Here is a 13410-nt window from a genome sequence, read left to right as displayed (position 1 = left end):
CAGAAAAAATAAGGTGCTACTGATGTTGCTCTCCTTATTGAGAAGAAAGTTCAATACCATTATATCCTGTTGACAAAAGGGTCCAGAAATTGTGAAAGAAGCTGCAATAGCCGTCATCATTCTTCCTTTAAATCCAGCTCTAATCTCATCAGTGTTAACTGATTTTATTTGTACCTATTATACATTTTCAGTTTGCCAAATAAGTAAATAAACAAATTTGTGCCTGTTATACATTTTCATTTTAACCTCTTTCAAAGATAAACAAATAAATAGATGTATTTATTTATTCCTCTTACAAAAGCAGATTCAGTTATTTGATTATTAACCATTTCCTAGTTCTCTTCTCCTCCAAGCTCAATAATTGTTTTTATTTTCCTTTCCTAAATCTGTGTTGCTGGATCTGCCGAAATTTGTCATGAAAAACCCATTTGGGTGAGACTTTCTCTCAAATTATTTAATCCCAGGGAATTAAGTTTCAGGATAATAGGCAGAGCGATGGGCCAAATAACCACATTTGGCTCCTACATTGTCTGTTGTTAACTCTTAAAGGCCTAGTGTTATCATATTCATCTCTTTGTCCTATGGTAAACAAAAAGCCACACTTCTTTTAAGCCACCAAGTAAAACTAAGTCATAAACGTCTGTTCCATGGCCATTGGAGTGCGTTCCTTTCCTATGTTTCTTCAGGAAGAGCTAGGAAAACAATTTTTAATTTTCATTAGTCATTTCTCATAAGACATACTCATATGTGAATGTTTTCATATTCCCCCAAACGTAAACTATTTCCCAGTCATTCTCTCTTTCATGCTGACTTTTTTAAATACCCTTATTCTTCACAATATCCATTGCAAATTCATGGCCAATTACTACCCATACTCCCTATTCTTAATTGAAGTTTGAAACCCTCAACTACCTAAAATAAATGAGTTCTCTTGGAATTTTGGTGGCAGAGGACAAAACAAAGATTGCTACCTGCAAGAGTGCCTGCTGTCACAACAGGGCTAAAGTCAAAGAAGGGATGTGTTCCCCCTGACTTGATTGCTCCCTTGGGGAGGAAATTGTGGCAAATGAGAATCCACTACTAATTCCTTTGGCCTGTCTTAAGGAGAGGTTCATGGCAAAGCCATAGAGCCCTCAAATCTCCCAGATAAGCCTATACTAAGGTACTTCCTGCCTTGCTCAATCTTCAGGTTTATTATATGTTTTTATATGAAGTTCTTAAGAATTACTTGTGGAGGGAATGAAGGGGAAAACGGAAGGAAGAAGAAAGGCATCATTTATATGACTTACATGATAACAGTTCCCTTAGTACAACTGACCAGGTGTATGTTTTCATATCACTTGCTTTCAAGTTTAAAATGCATGAGTAGCTACCTGGAATTTCTTTTTAATAAAGTTGGAAAAAGGGGCTGTGGAAAAAAAATTATTGTCACAATAACTAGATGAGTGAGAGTATTAGATATATTAAAGGATACAAATGAATACTATTTTCTTTTCAGATTGTCTCAGTATACTGTATTTTTATCTCCAAGTCTTTGAATTAAGTTTCCAAGCACCCAAATGCCATTTCTGAGTTTTTTGTTTGTTTTTATGGTTGATTCTTTTTTTTTAAATATAATTTGCGGTTAAGTTACCTAACATACAGGGTAAACAGTGTGCTCTTAGTTTCAGGAGTAGATTCCCATGATTCATTGATTATATACAACACCCAGTGCTCATCCCAACAAGTGCTCTCCTCAATGCCTATCACCCATTTTCCCCTCTCCCCTACCCCCCATCAACCCTCAGTTTGTTCTCTATATTTAAAAGAGTCTCTTATGGTTTGCCTCCTTCCCTCTCTGTTTGTAGCTATTTTTTCCCCTTCCCTTCCCCCACGGTCTTCTGTTAAGTTTCTCAAATTCCACATATGAGTGAAAAAATATGATATCTTTCTCTGACTGACTTATTTCACTTAGCATAATACACTCCAGTTCCATCCATGTTGTTGCAAATGGCAAGATTTCATTCTTTCTCAGTGCCAAGTAGTACTCCATTGTTACCACACCTTCTGTATCATTTTGGCTCTTTCCATAATTTGGCTACTATTGATAGTGCTGCTATAAACATTGGGGTACATGTGCCCCTACAAATCAGCACTCCTGTGTCTTTTGGATAAATTCTTAGCAGTGCTATTGTTGGGTCATTGGGTAATTCTATTTTTAATTTTTTAAGGAAGCTCCACACGGCTTTCCAGAGTGGCTGCACCAGTTTGCATTTCCACCAACAGTGCAAAAGGGTCTCCCTCTCTCCATATCCTTGTCAGCATCTGTTGTTTCGTGAGTTGTTAATTTTAGCCATTCTGACCAGTGTGAGGTGGTATCTCAGTGTGGTTTTGATTTGTATTTCCCTGATGATGAGCTTTATTGTCAAAAGACTCTAAGAATGCATGAAGGGGTGGGCACTAAGGAAATGTTTGGGAACAACTCTAATTTGCTTATAGGTATAGCAACACTCAAGGTTAAAGGGTGCATGTCTTTTCCGAATGGAAGAATATAGATCTCTGAGAATCCAGGCTCAGTTCTTCTCAAAATGTCTATCTCATTGTGCTATCTAGGTAAGCAGGCTACTAAGAAAAACTATAGCAATCTGTATAGTGCAGAGTGTTAAAAACTAAAAGGAATAAAAAGTTTTTTAAAAGTTTTTTTAAAAAGCAAAAAAAAAAAAAAACTAAGAGAAAATTGGTTCCTAGTTTTCCCAAATTCAAAGGCCTTATCAGAATTCATAAGACAATGTAACTTCCTAGTCTGCAAAGCTCACGTTCCTGAAGGCCCAGGGGGACTCAGCTTTTGAAGCTGCTGCCTACTCCTCTTGACAAGCTCAGTCTGCACTTTCACTGGAAAAAAAGAAAAGCAAAGGAGAGAGAGAATTCTTCTTTAAATGCTCAGGAAACTGAAGAGACATTTGCTTTATTATTATGAATCCATCCTACCAGCTGCAGGTGGTAAAATTTAGCACTTGGTCAGACAACCCCCCAAGAAGATCCACAGAGGATCAAAAAGATACCCTGGGAAGTAACAGAAAATTAGCAAATTCATAGAAGCATAGAATAGCGGTTGCCAAGGGCTGGAAGGAAGGGAAAATGGAGAAGTGATGGTCAAAGGGCACAGTGTTTCAGTTACAAGATAAACAATTTTTGGCGATCGACTACACAACATAGTGCCTACAGACAATAATACTGTATTGTGTACTTAAAATTTGTAAAATGGGTAGATCTTATGATAGGTGTTCCCACGACACACACACACACACACACACACACACAATAATAATAATAAAGGGGACAGAAGACAACTTTAGGAGGTGATGAATATGTTTATGGCATTAATGGCAGGGATGGTTTCACAGATGTGTACACTTGGTACTCAAATTCACTGAGCTATAAACATGAATATATATATATATATATATATATATATATATTGCATTTCAATGATACTTCAACAAAGTGGTTAAAAAAAAGGTTGGCTGGTCATGGAAATGACATTCAAACCTTGGTTGTGCTTCCTGGCTCAAGTATGAGGGGAATTTTGCCTCCACAACAGTGGGAGGAGAAACTGTGGTAATGCTGAATTTTCTGCAGGTAATGAGAGATCAGAAAATTCAGGGACCAAAATTGATTTTTAGAAATTATCCTTAATGGTCAAAATAATAAAGCCAGTTCTTCATGCAGGTCAATATCACATTTCAGGGTATAAAGCTGGTGTTTAGAAATTTGAAACAAATAAGATTATTTCCACCAAACGTTGTAAAAGTGAAAATGTAGTCAAGTAGTATTTAGCATCATAAAAAAATAAAACAATCTTCACAGAGTAACCCAATATCTGGAATAGGCACTGGGGGAGTATGGGCATGAAGAAAGAGGCTGGAAATGCTGGGATGATAATAAATAATTATAGGATTTAATAAATAATTTAATAAATAATTATAAGGGATTTGCATTAAATGCAGCAGGGGAAAATAACACCCCTGTATTGAAAAATAATGACCACAGGAAAGGGAAATAACTTTAATTGACAACCATGTGTGGGACACAGCACTGGCATTTGATACATATTACCACCTTTTTTTATCCATACTGTGAGTGGATAAGATATTCCATTTACCAATAAATAAAAAGACACTCTGAGTTGTTTATGTTTTGCAAATGTTTTGCAGGATGCACTGTGTCAACTGAATATTACAAAACCTTTAAAAGACAAGAGATTACGCCCTGGAAAATCTGTGTGTGTGTGTGTGTGTGTGTGTGTGTGTGTGTGTGTGTGTGTATGTATATAAATATATATAGTATGAATTCTGTGAAATGTGCTTCTGTCAGCTCCGTGTAGTCACAAAGGTTTATGTGGGGTTTACAACATCTCTTTGCTATTTTCCAGCTCCTGTTGTGGAGGCTGCAGAATGATGCTTACGGTACAGATGGACTTGCTGGTGTGAAATCCCATCTTGACCATGCACGAACTATATGTCCTTGAGCAAGTTACGTAAGCTGCCTTTAGCTTCTCAACTATAAATGAGAGCTAATGATATCTACCCCATAAGATTTGTGAAGATTAACTATTTAAGCCTGAGCACAGTGACTAGGGTATACAAAAGCACTCAGTAAAAGTTTGGTGTTAATTTTGTCTGTTTTCTCTGCTGCTCTGGCTCCAATACTTGGAATAATAATCAGCAAAGTACACAATCAATAAATATTTGCTGACTGATTGCTTAAATATATCATTCTCTCTTCCAATTTTTTTTTTCCTGTAAAGATAAATCCCTTCCATGTCAATCCCCTCCTGCAAGACAAATGTAAAAGGCATGGAAGGCTTAGTCTCAGTCCAAATTGACTTGCTTTGTGTGAGGAAGTGCTGGGCCTTCACTCTGGTGTGAGAAAATGAGAATCAAATACATGTGAAGAAACGCTAGAAAGCTGTGCGGAATGAATACAGCAGACTTCTCTAGCAATGTGTTCTCCTTCAAAGAACCCAGATTCCATTAACTTGAGGTCAGCTTCCCTCATTGTACCTCTTGTTTGTCTCCCCTCCCCAGACATTTATTTCCCTGACATTGTGGGGATGAGCTGAACAAACAAAGGAGAAATAGAGCTGTAACTACCCTCACTGAGCCAACAGGACCCCAGTGTGTAATGAGACAGCTCAAGTTATTATCTCACTTGCTTAAAGGAAACCCATGGGACCAGATGAAAGACGAGAACAGGAAGAGAAAAGGCTGTGAGTGTGTGAACATGAACTAAGCCCAGGTGCAGAGTCAATAATCCTCATTGTTTTTATAGAGATATTAGCTACCTTCATTTGCTCTATTTCAAGCGTTAATACGCCATTGCAAAGGACTGTATTAAAATGCCATCGCTTCTACCACAGGCAAAGCTAACATTTAATGAGAAAATTCCATGGGTCAGCGTTTGTACGCATCACTTTGCATACATTGCCACATTCAATCCTCACAACAACCCTTGGAAGAGATATGACCCCAGTTTTCAGATGAGGAGATGAGGCTCAGAAACCTAACCACTCAGCTGGAAAACCATGCTATTGTTGTGTCAAGTCTGTATGGCTCCAAAATGCTTATATCTTTATCTTATAACTTTCAGCCATACGGGAATTTCGTGGTGGTAATTACTACTTGAAATGAGCAAACCTCCAAAGGATTTGACCATCTCTATTATTACATGGAATTTTTGTTCATGGTATTATTTATGGTGAAGAGGTGTTCATCGCCACTTAATCTCAATCAACCTACATTCTATTCATCAAAAAATGCTTTCTTGAGTGCCTCTGAGGTCCTAGTTTAATCCTATGTGACTTTTTAAATAATTTTGTCATTAAATGGATGCATGAAAAGTTTACTTTAGACATTCCATGCATTAAAGCAGCAGTGTATACAGTTCACAAATCTGTTTTCACCTGCATTCATTCATTTAGTTCTCAAATCAAATCCTTAGGGTACACTGGTTTTTCTCCCACCATTCTCCAGTTGAGCATCAGGGATGCACATAGCTTGTTAACAGCACAGCCAGAACTCAAATCCTGTGCTCTTCCAACTCCAAGCCCAGTGATTTCCTCCCTGAATCACAGCTATCCAGTATGATGACACTGTACTTGGAATCCATCCAGTATAAACCATCCCCTCCATCAGATGCTCCCTATCAGCAGATGAGCAAAGCATAGCTGTTGGAGTGGTGGTTCAGTGTAGCTAAATATTCATCAGAAGTGTGCACATTAACAGCCACACACAATAATTAAACTGAAATTAATTTCCTCAGTTAATACATGCCACAGAATTAAATTAAACCTCAACAGAAAACAGGGCAGACTGTAACTATTAATCCTCCCCTAAGCAACAATAATTATTTTTGCCAACATTTATTTCATTTGCATATATGATGTTATGTCGCAAATTTTCACATACCAGTGACAATTTTCTCTGCTTTGCCAGATCGAGAATTAAGCAATATATTAGGTCAGATAGTCTGTTGGCAAAAAGTTCCAGGGATCCAGTTCAGGAGTAAACTGCTAACATTTGGGGCAGCCGAGTTCATTGATGTTAGGGCTCTAATTCACAATGGGATCCACTGATTGCAAATATTTGTATAACATATACCCCATCCATGACTGAAGAATAATTTTATGATAAATGGAAAGTACCTACAAGTCACATAAGAAATACTTCAAAAATTAATACATCTCTCATTTTATGTAGTTATTATGGGGATCAATCATGGTTTTCTCTGATTGGAAAATCGTGTTTGTAAAATTCATTGATTTAATTTTTCAGTAAATTCTTCCTGGAGATGTCTTATGTAAGCATAGCTATCAGTCCTGGGAATATAACAGTGAAAAAATAACCACAGATCCTTTTCTCATAAATCTTGCTTTCAGTGGGAGACAGACATAGCTACAACTAGAAACTAAATTGTTCATGCCAAAGTGCATAATGCCCACTTCAGGAAACAAAAAGTGCCTGAGAAATGACTATGAACCTGTCACTCGTTAAATTGTGAAACTTTAGATAAGTCATTTAACCCACCTAAACTTCAGTTTCCTCATCTGTAAAGGTAGGAGTGAGGTGCAGATTAAAACAAACAAACAAACAAACAAAAACAAAAACAAAAACACAGAAACACTAATGTTTTACTTTATAGGAGGTAAGTATTGCACTCATTGTGTACTCTCCATATACCAAGCATTGTACTAAATACTTTGCCAGTGTTTTCTTTTATTCCCCCTTACATCAATCCTAAAAGGTGAAATTAATATTTATCAGTGTTGTCATTTTATAGGGTTAACTGTGGTCACACAGCCAGTAGGAGATAATGACAGCTTTTGAACTTGGTTAAGAGGAGTTTAGAGGTACTCTTATTTACTATTAGGTCATTTTACCAAGTAAGGAGTGCCAAGACAGACGTTAGCATATTTCTCCCACTATGTCATCAACAATCAGGACATTCACTAGCAAGAGTAACTAAGCTTTTTCCTTCCCAACTACCAACAATTTATATATATATTTTTAATGTTTATATATTTTGAGACAGAGACCACATGCAGAGGAGGGGCAGAGAGAGAGAGAATCCCAAGAAGACTCTGCACTGTCAGCACAGAGCTCAATGTGGAGCTCAGTCCCATGAACCATGAGATTATGACCTGAGCCAAAATCAAGAGTAAGATGGTTAACCTATTGAGCCACCCAGGTGACCCCCTCCTCCAACTTTTTATGTTTTAACTGATGCTTCAACCATGACCAAAAAACAAAACAAAATAAAAAACAAAAAAACACACACATAATAAAATTCTTAGTAACAAAAATGTTGTCTCCAGTGGGTGCAGTTCTGCAGTTTTCATTCAAGCATATGCAATTTTTGAGAAGAAACATATGTGAACTCCAGCACAGAGCTGTTTATTGGCAACTGATTAATATTTCTTTGGCTGTGAGTTTATTGGGGAGTTGTGAGTTCTTTATAAATAGAATGTAGAAGCCTGTCACCCTCTCACTGTTCAATTACCAAGTTTTATTAAGGAAATGGCAAAAAAAAAAATCTGTGACGTTGGTCTAGGATATCTACTAATAAAGGGATTGGCTGCCTATATGGAATCCTGACAAATGATATTTTTTAAGAAATGCCTTTAATACTCTGTTAAATAGACAAAAAAATACATAAATAGAAGGACACAAAAAAAGAATACTATAAACAAACCCTGAAGTCCTTTCACTGAGAATTTCATGGGCTGCAGCATATTGCTAAGATCAAGATCCTGTAAAACGTTTACACCCAATGTTTCTATAAACCTTTAAACACAAATAGAAAAATGTGACTACCACATGGCTGAATTGCTCTAACATAGTCTATATGTAAATTCAATGGATTTCAGTTTTTATCTTTTCCCAAATGAGAAGGAATTGACCTTATGATCTTATGTATCTCTTTGGCTTCCTTGATAGAATCCCTTTTCTTCCCTACTGGGTTTGCCTCTCCCTCATATAAGAAGTCCTCCTTCTGATGGCTCCTGATTTCTGTGTGGGAATCAACGTGGCTTAAGGGAATTTCCTTATTTTCCAGAGGAGGGTATGACCTAGGCAAGATGTGCTTCTTTTCCCACTGGACAGCAGTGGGCATGGGATCTAAACTGTTTAAGTCACTGAGAATTTCTTTTACAATTCTGTTTTCTCTCTCTCTCTCTCTCTCTCTCTCTCTCTCTCTCATGTTGTTGTTGTTGTTGCTGCTGTGAGCGCTGGTGCAAAAGCACTCTCATTCCTGCTTTTGTGCAAAGGGAATACATGATCCCAGGAGATGCAGACAGCCATCCTGGGACCAGGGGAGAGATCACTTTTAAATGTAATCAACACAAGGAAAGACAGAGTAGGAAGGAAGAAAGAAAACAAACAAGGACATGAGAAAGGGAGAAAGAGAGGGAAGGAGGAAGAAAGGAGGGAAGGGAAGAAGGGATGGAGGAAGAAACAAGGAAATTCTGACCTCACTGCAATGCTGGATCAAATCTAAAATGAAGCTAGAAGCCACAGCACATTCTTTATTTTTTGCCCCAAATTCCCCTTTATTGTTAAACCAGTTTGAGTTGGCTTTTCTGTTAAGTGCCTCACGAACATTCTTACACTAAGTATATTAGAAAGACCCATCAATCTTAAGTCCTTTTGTACGTGTGATGAACTTCCTTTTCTGGTTCTCAGACTTTTGGAGCCTACCTAATTTTCCTTTGCCCATCCATGGTGTAAATCAAAATATCTAAACTATATAACCACCCAACCTGTGTTCTAGTCTTGAATCATAAGAGGTAACAATCAAGAGTATTGGTTTTGGAGGCAGATAGATCTGGCATCCAATAGAGCCGGTTTTAGTTATCAGCTCCTTACCTGGCCTCTGGTCCAGTTCCTTTTATGTAACCAGATTAATTTATTTTGGCTTTCACAACAAATTACCACAAATTTAGGAGCTGAACGGACACAAATATATTATCTTATATTTCTATAGCTCAGAAGTTTAATATGGGTCTCACTGTCCCAAAAGGAAGGAAGGCCTCCACAGGGCTGTGTTCTTTTCTGTTCTCTCTGAGTAGGATCTGTTTCTTTTTCCAGCATTTGTTCCCCTTCCTCTATCTTCAAAGGCAGCAAAACAGGTTGAGTCCTGCTCACATCACTTCACTTTGACCCTCTCTTTTGCCTTCTCTTTCACTTTTAAGGATCTTTGAGATTACACTGGGTTCACCCAGATAACCAGGAAAATCTCCCTATGGTCGGCTGACCAGCAAACTTAGTTCCATCTGCAGCCTTAATTCCCCTTTGCAGTGTAAAGTATTTGGATCCCAGCAATGTGGATATGGACATTTTGGGGGGCCATACTCTGACTACCACAGTAACATGCCCTCTCCTTTCCGGTTTGTTGTAAAAATTAAATGGTATAAACCCTGCAAAGTGTTTTGCACATAATACATGCACTATAAATTGCAACTCCTACTATTAAGTCACAGGGAAGTGAGAAAGATGTGAAAGTCAAGTTGGTTCTTTGATCTTCCTTATGCAACCTGTGGATCAGGGCCTTGAGATCCAGAGAGAAGAGTGTGAAGAGTTAGCACTGCTCCTCCAGCCCACTTGATGATCAAGCCCATTCCCAAGTGGTCACCATTATCAAACTGCTTTCTCTCCCCAGTGCCCAGGTCTCTTGCTACAGGTCATACCTGGGTTTGTTCAAACTCTTGACATGCTGATTCCAAATACTCCCTATACCTTAACAAAGCAAGCCTGTATTAATCCCAAACAATCTCATAAATTATTAAACCAACTGGTTGAGGATGTTGATTGCTAAAACACCTGGGCATGTAAATTATTACCTTCTAACAAAAAACACCAAATCTCCAAACACATTTATCCTAAACTAAGCTTTTTTGATTCTCACCTCCATGATATTTGTCATAATATTACACCCGTATTATCTCTAAAAGATTGTTTAGTGGCACCTGCATGGTTCAGTCAGTTAAGCGTCTGACTCTTCGTTTTGGCTCCGGTCTTGATCTCACAGTGCCTGAGATCCAGCCCCATGTTGGGCTCTTAGCTCTCAGCAGAGAATCCCTAAAGGGATTCTCTGTCTCTCCCCCCTCCCCACCCTTTCTGACCCTCTCCTGTTCATGTGTGCCCTCTCTCTCTCTCTCTCTCTCTAAAATAAACATTTAAAAAAAGAAAGGTTTTTTTTACATCCATCCATTTATTTCAATCAAAATTATTTTAAAAGAAAACTTTATATCAGCACTTAAAAAGAAAGCCACTAGTATAGTCTGCCATAAATAGAAAGTAACCAAAAAGGTAAAGATAACGAAAACAATGCCATTCAAACTGAGGTGGTTATTGCTGCTTGCCAAGACTCTGAGCTGAAAGGGAGAAGAGAATGGTATTGCAAGCCCAAGAACCCAAAAATTCCTTGACACAGAATAAATAAGTAAATTGTGGTATAGACATACAATGGAATACGGAGATCAAACGCTACAAATCACAGAGAACGTTTAGGCCTGCTGTTACAGCATCAAGCTGGTGGCTAGAGGGTATTCGAAAATGGTGTGACAGGGCTGCAGGGTTCAATAAATTGGGGTTAATGCAAGGTGATACCGTATCTGAGAATGACAATGTGAAAGAGGCCACAAGAAGTCTTCCTGAGAATCTGTATAACGACAGGATGTTTCTCATTAACTTAGCAATGGCCCTGACCAGGAGGCAGCAGATTCGCCTAAAGAGCATATCCTAAAATATGAGGAGGATAAATTCTACCTTGAACTTCTGAAAGAAGTTATTTGGGAAAGAAAAGAGAGAGAAAAATGGGCAAAGAAATAATCGTGGGGTTGAAATCTGTGGTTGCAGATGCTATCAGATATTTTTAAGAAGTTGGGTAAACCTGAAATGTATGATTTAGAACTACTGGAGCTGCAAATGTATTACTTTAAATAAATGTCTACTGTAATTATTTTTTTTTTAAATGTATGTTTATAGCTGATCCTACAACAGGGATGAATCTCACAAATGTGGAAGATAGTTCAGAAAAGACAGATGCAAAAGAGCACTAGAGGTAGGACAGCACTGCACTGACATAAAGTTCAAAACCAGGCAAAACTAATCTGTGCCAGAAGTCAGGACAGTGTCCATCCTAAAAGCAGCAATGCTTAGGCAGGGGCACAAATGGAACTTGCGGGGGCTGGCAAGGTGCTACTTCCTAATCCAGGTTCTGCAAACTGGCATACTTATTGTGTGTAATGTACCAAGCTGCACATTTAAGATCATACTTTTCTTAAGGTTTGTTACATGTCAAAGAAACGTTTGCTTAAAAAACATCCTCTCTGCAAGCACACACACTAGCAACAGACTCTTTCTCCTAGATGTAATCTAAAGATTCACTATCACACCTTAAGAAATGCTGCCCCAAGCCAGAGCAATGATGATAATAGAACAGGTAATAGACTAACAGAGGTCCCTATCTGCTGGAGGACCACTTCCCTGAGGCTGAGTTGGTGACCTTCTCCTACACTTTCAGAGGACCACAGGGCTTACCTGGATCACAGCATCTATCTCTCTGTATTAAACGTGATTATTTCCTAGCCTGCTTCTATCAGACCCACTTCCTTGAGGGCAGGAACTAAATCTTCAACTGCAGGACCTTAGCACCTAACAGGGTATCTACAGGGATGCTCGATAACTATCTGTGGAATGTATGAATGGATGAGGGTATGAATTCATCCTATGACATAAACTGTACTGAGCTGGCAGAGAGAATAAGGACATGCATCTGGCAATGGGGAGCAATTGCACATAAATCCTGACACTACTTTTTACAAGTTTGAAGAGAAAGGGGGTCTGGGATACTAATAATCAGCCTGAACCCCACTGGAGGACAACTGATACTACTTTGCTTTAAAACAGCCTTGAGTAGAACTGTACAGAGTCTGGTACTTTTTACTATTTAAAGGGCCCAAGGTGGTGCTAGAGCTGTAATATCAGTAATGAAAGCAAATGTGTGAGCTGCTTGGACCTATTAAAGATAAGTTATTTCAGGTGCATTCAGAATAAGTACAAATGGAGAGGTAGAGCCATTTCTTTTTTATCCTTGCTGGGGATGAGTCAGAGGAAAAGTATGTCTGAATTCTCCAGATAAAGCCCCAAATGCCTTTAAGCCACTAATTTACATTTTTTTTGTACCATAGGCAGAACCAATATTTTGTATGCATAAATGTGCCATACTTATTATTATCTAATGTTAGCAAAGCCCCAACATCCTTACAAAAGTACCTGGTGTTCAGTAGACATTCAATAAATGAAATGGATTCTATCAAGCCCAACCATTATCTATGTGCCACTGAAAAATAAAAGAGAGAGAGAAAGGCACCTGGGTGGCTCAGTCAGTTAAGCGTCCAACTTCGGCTAGGGTCATGATCTCACAGTTTGTGAGTTCGAGCCCCACGTCAGGCTCTGTGCTGACAGCTCGGAGCCTGGAGCCTGCTTTGGATTCTGTCTCCTTCTCTCTCTGCCCCTCCCCACTTGTGCTTTTTCTCTCAAAAATAAACAAATGTAATAAATAAATAAATAAATAAATAAATAAATAAATAAATAACAGAGAGAGATAAAGAAAGAAAAAGAAATGTAGAAGGGAGGGAGGGAAGGAGGGCATACAAGAAAGAGAGAGAAGACAGAAAAGAGACAGAGAGGTAGAAAGGTAAAGACCTGGAGGAAGGGAGAGAAGAGAAGGAAAAAGAAAATGAGGGAGAGAGAAAATAAACAGAGGAAGCAAAGTGTACATCAGAAATACAGTTAATTCGAACAAAACATTTTGGAGGTTATATTAAAGTGAAAATTAAAAAAAAAATAACCAACAAAGTGAATTCTAAAT

The 13410-nt window shown here is 38.2% G+C and overlaps 1 pseudogene; it reads left to right on the top strand.

Moving 5' to 3' along the window:
• Positions 1 to 11366, top strand: part of LOC125917414 (cytochrome b-c1 complex subunit 7-like) — a 75897-nt pseudogene extending 64531 nt beyond the window's left edge.
• The last annotated feature ends 2044 nt before the right edge of the window (positions 11367 to 13410 follow it).

Source organism: Panthera uncia, unplaced genomic scaffold (genome assembly GCF_023721935.1).
Source record: "Panthera uncia isolate 11264 unplaced genomic scaffold, Puncia_PCG_1.0 HiC_scaffold_181, whole genome shotgun sequence".
Classification (NCBI taxonomy): Eukaryota; Metazoa; Chordata; class Mammalia; order Carnivora; family Felidae; genus Panthera; species Panthera uncia.
The sequence above is the reverse complement of the archived record's forward strand: the minus strand, read 5'-3'. Positions and strand labels throughout refer to the sequence as shown.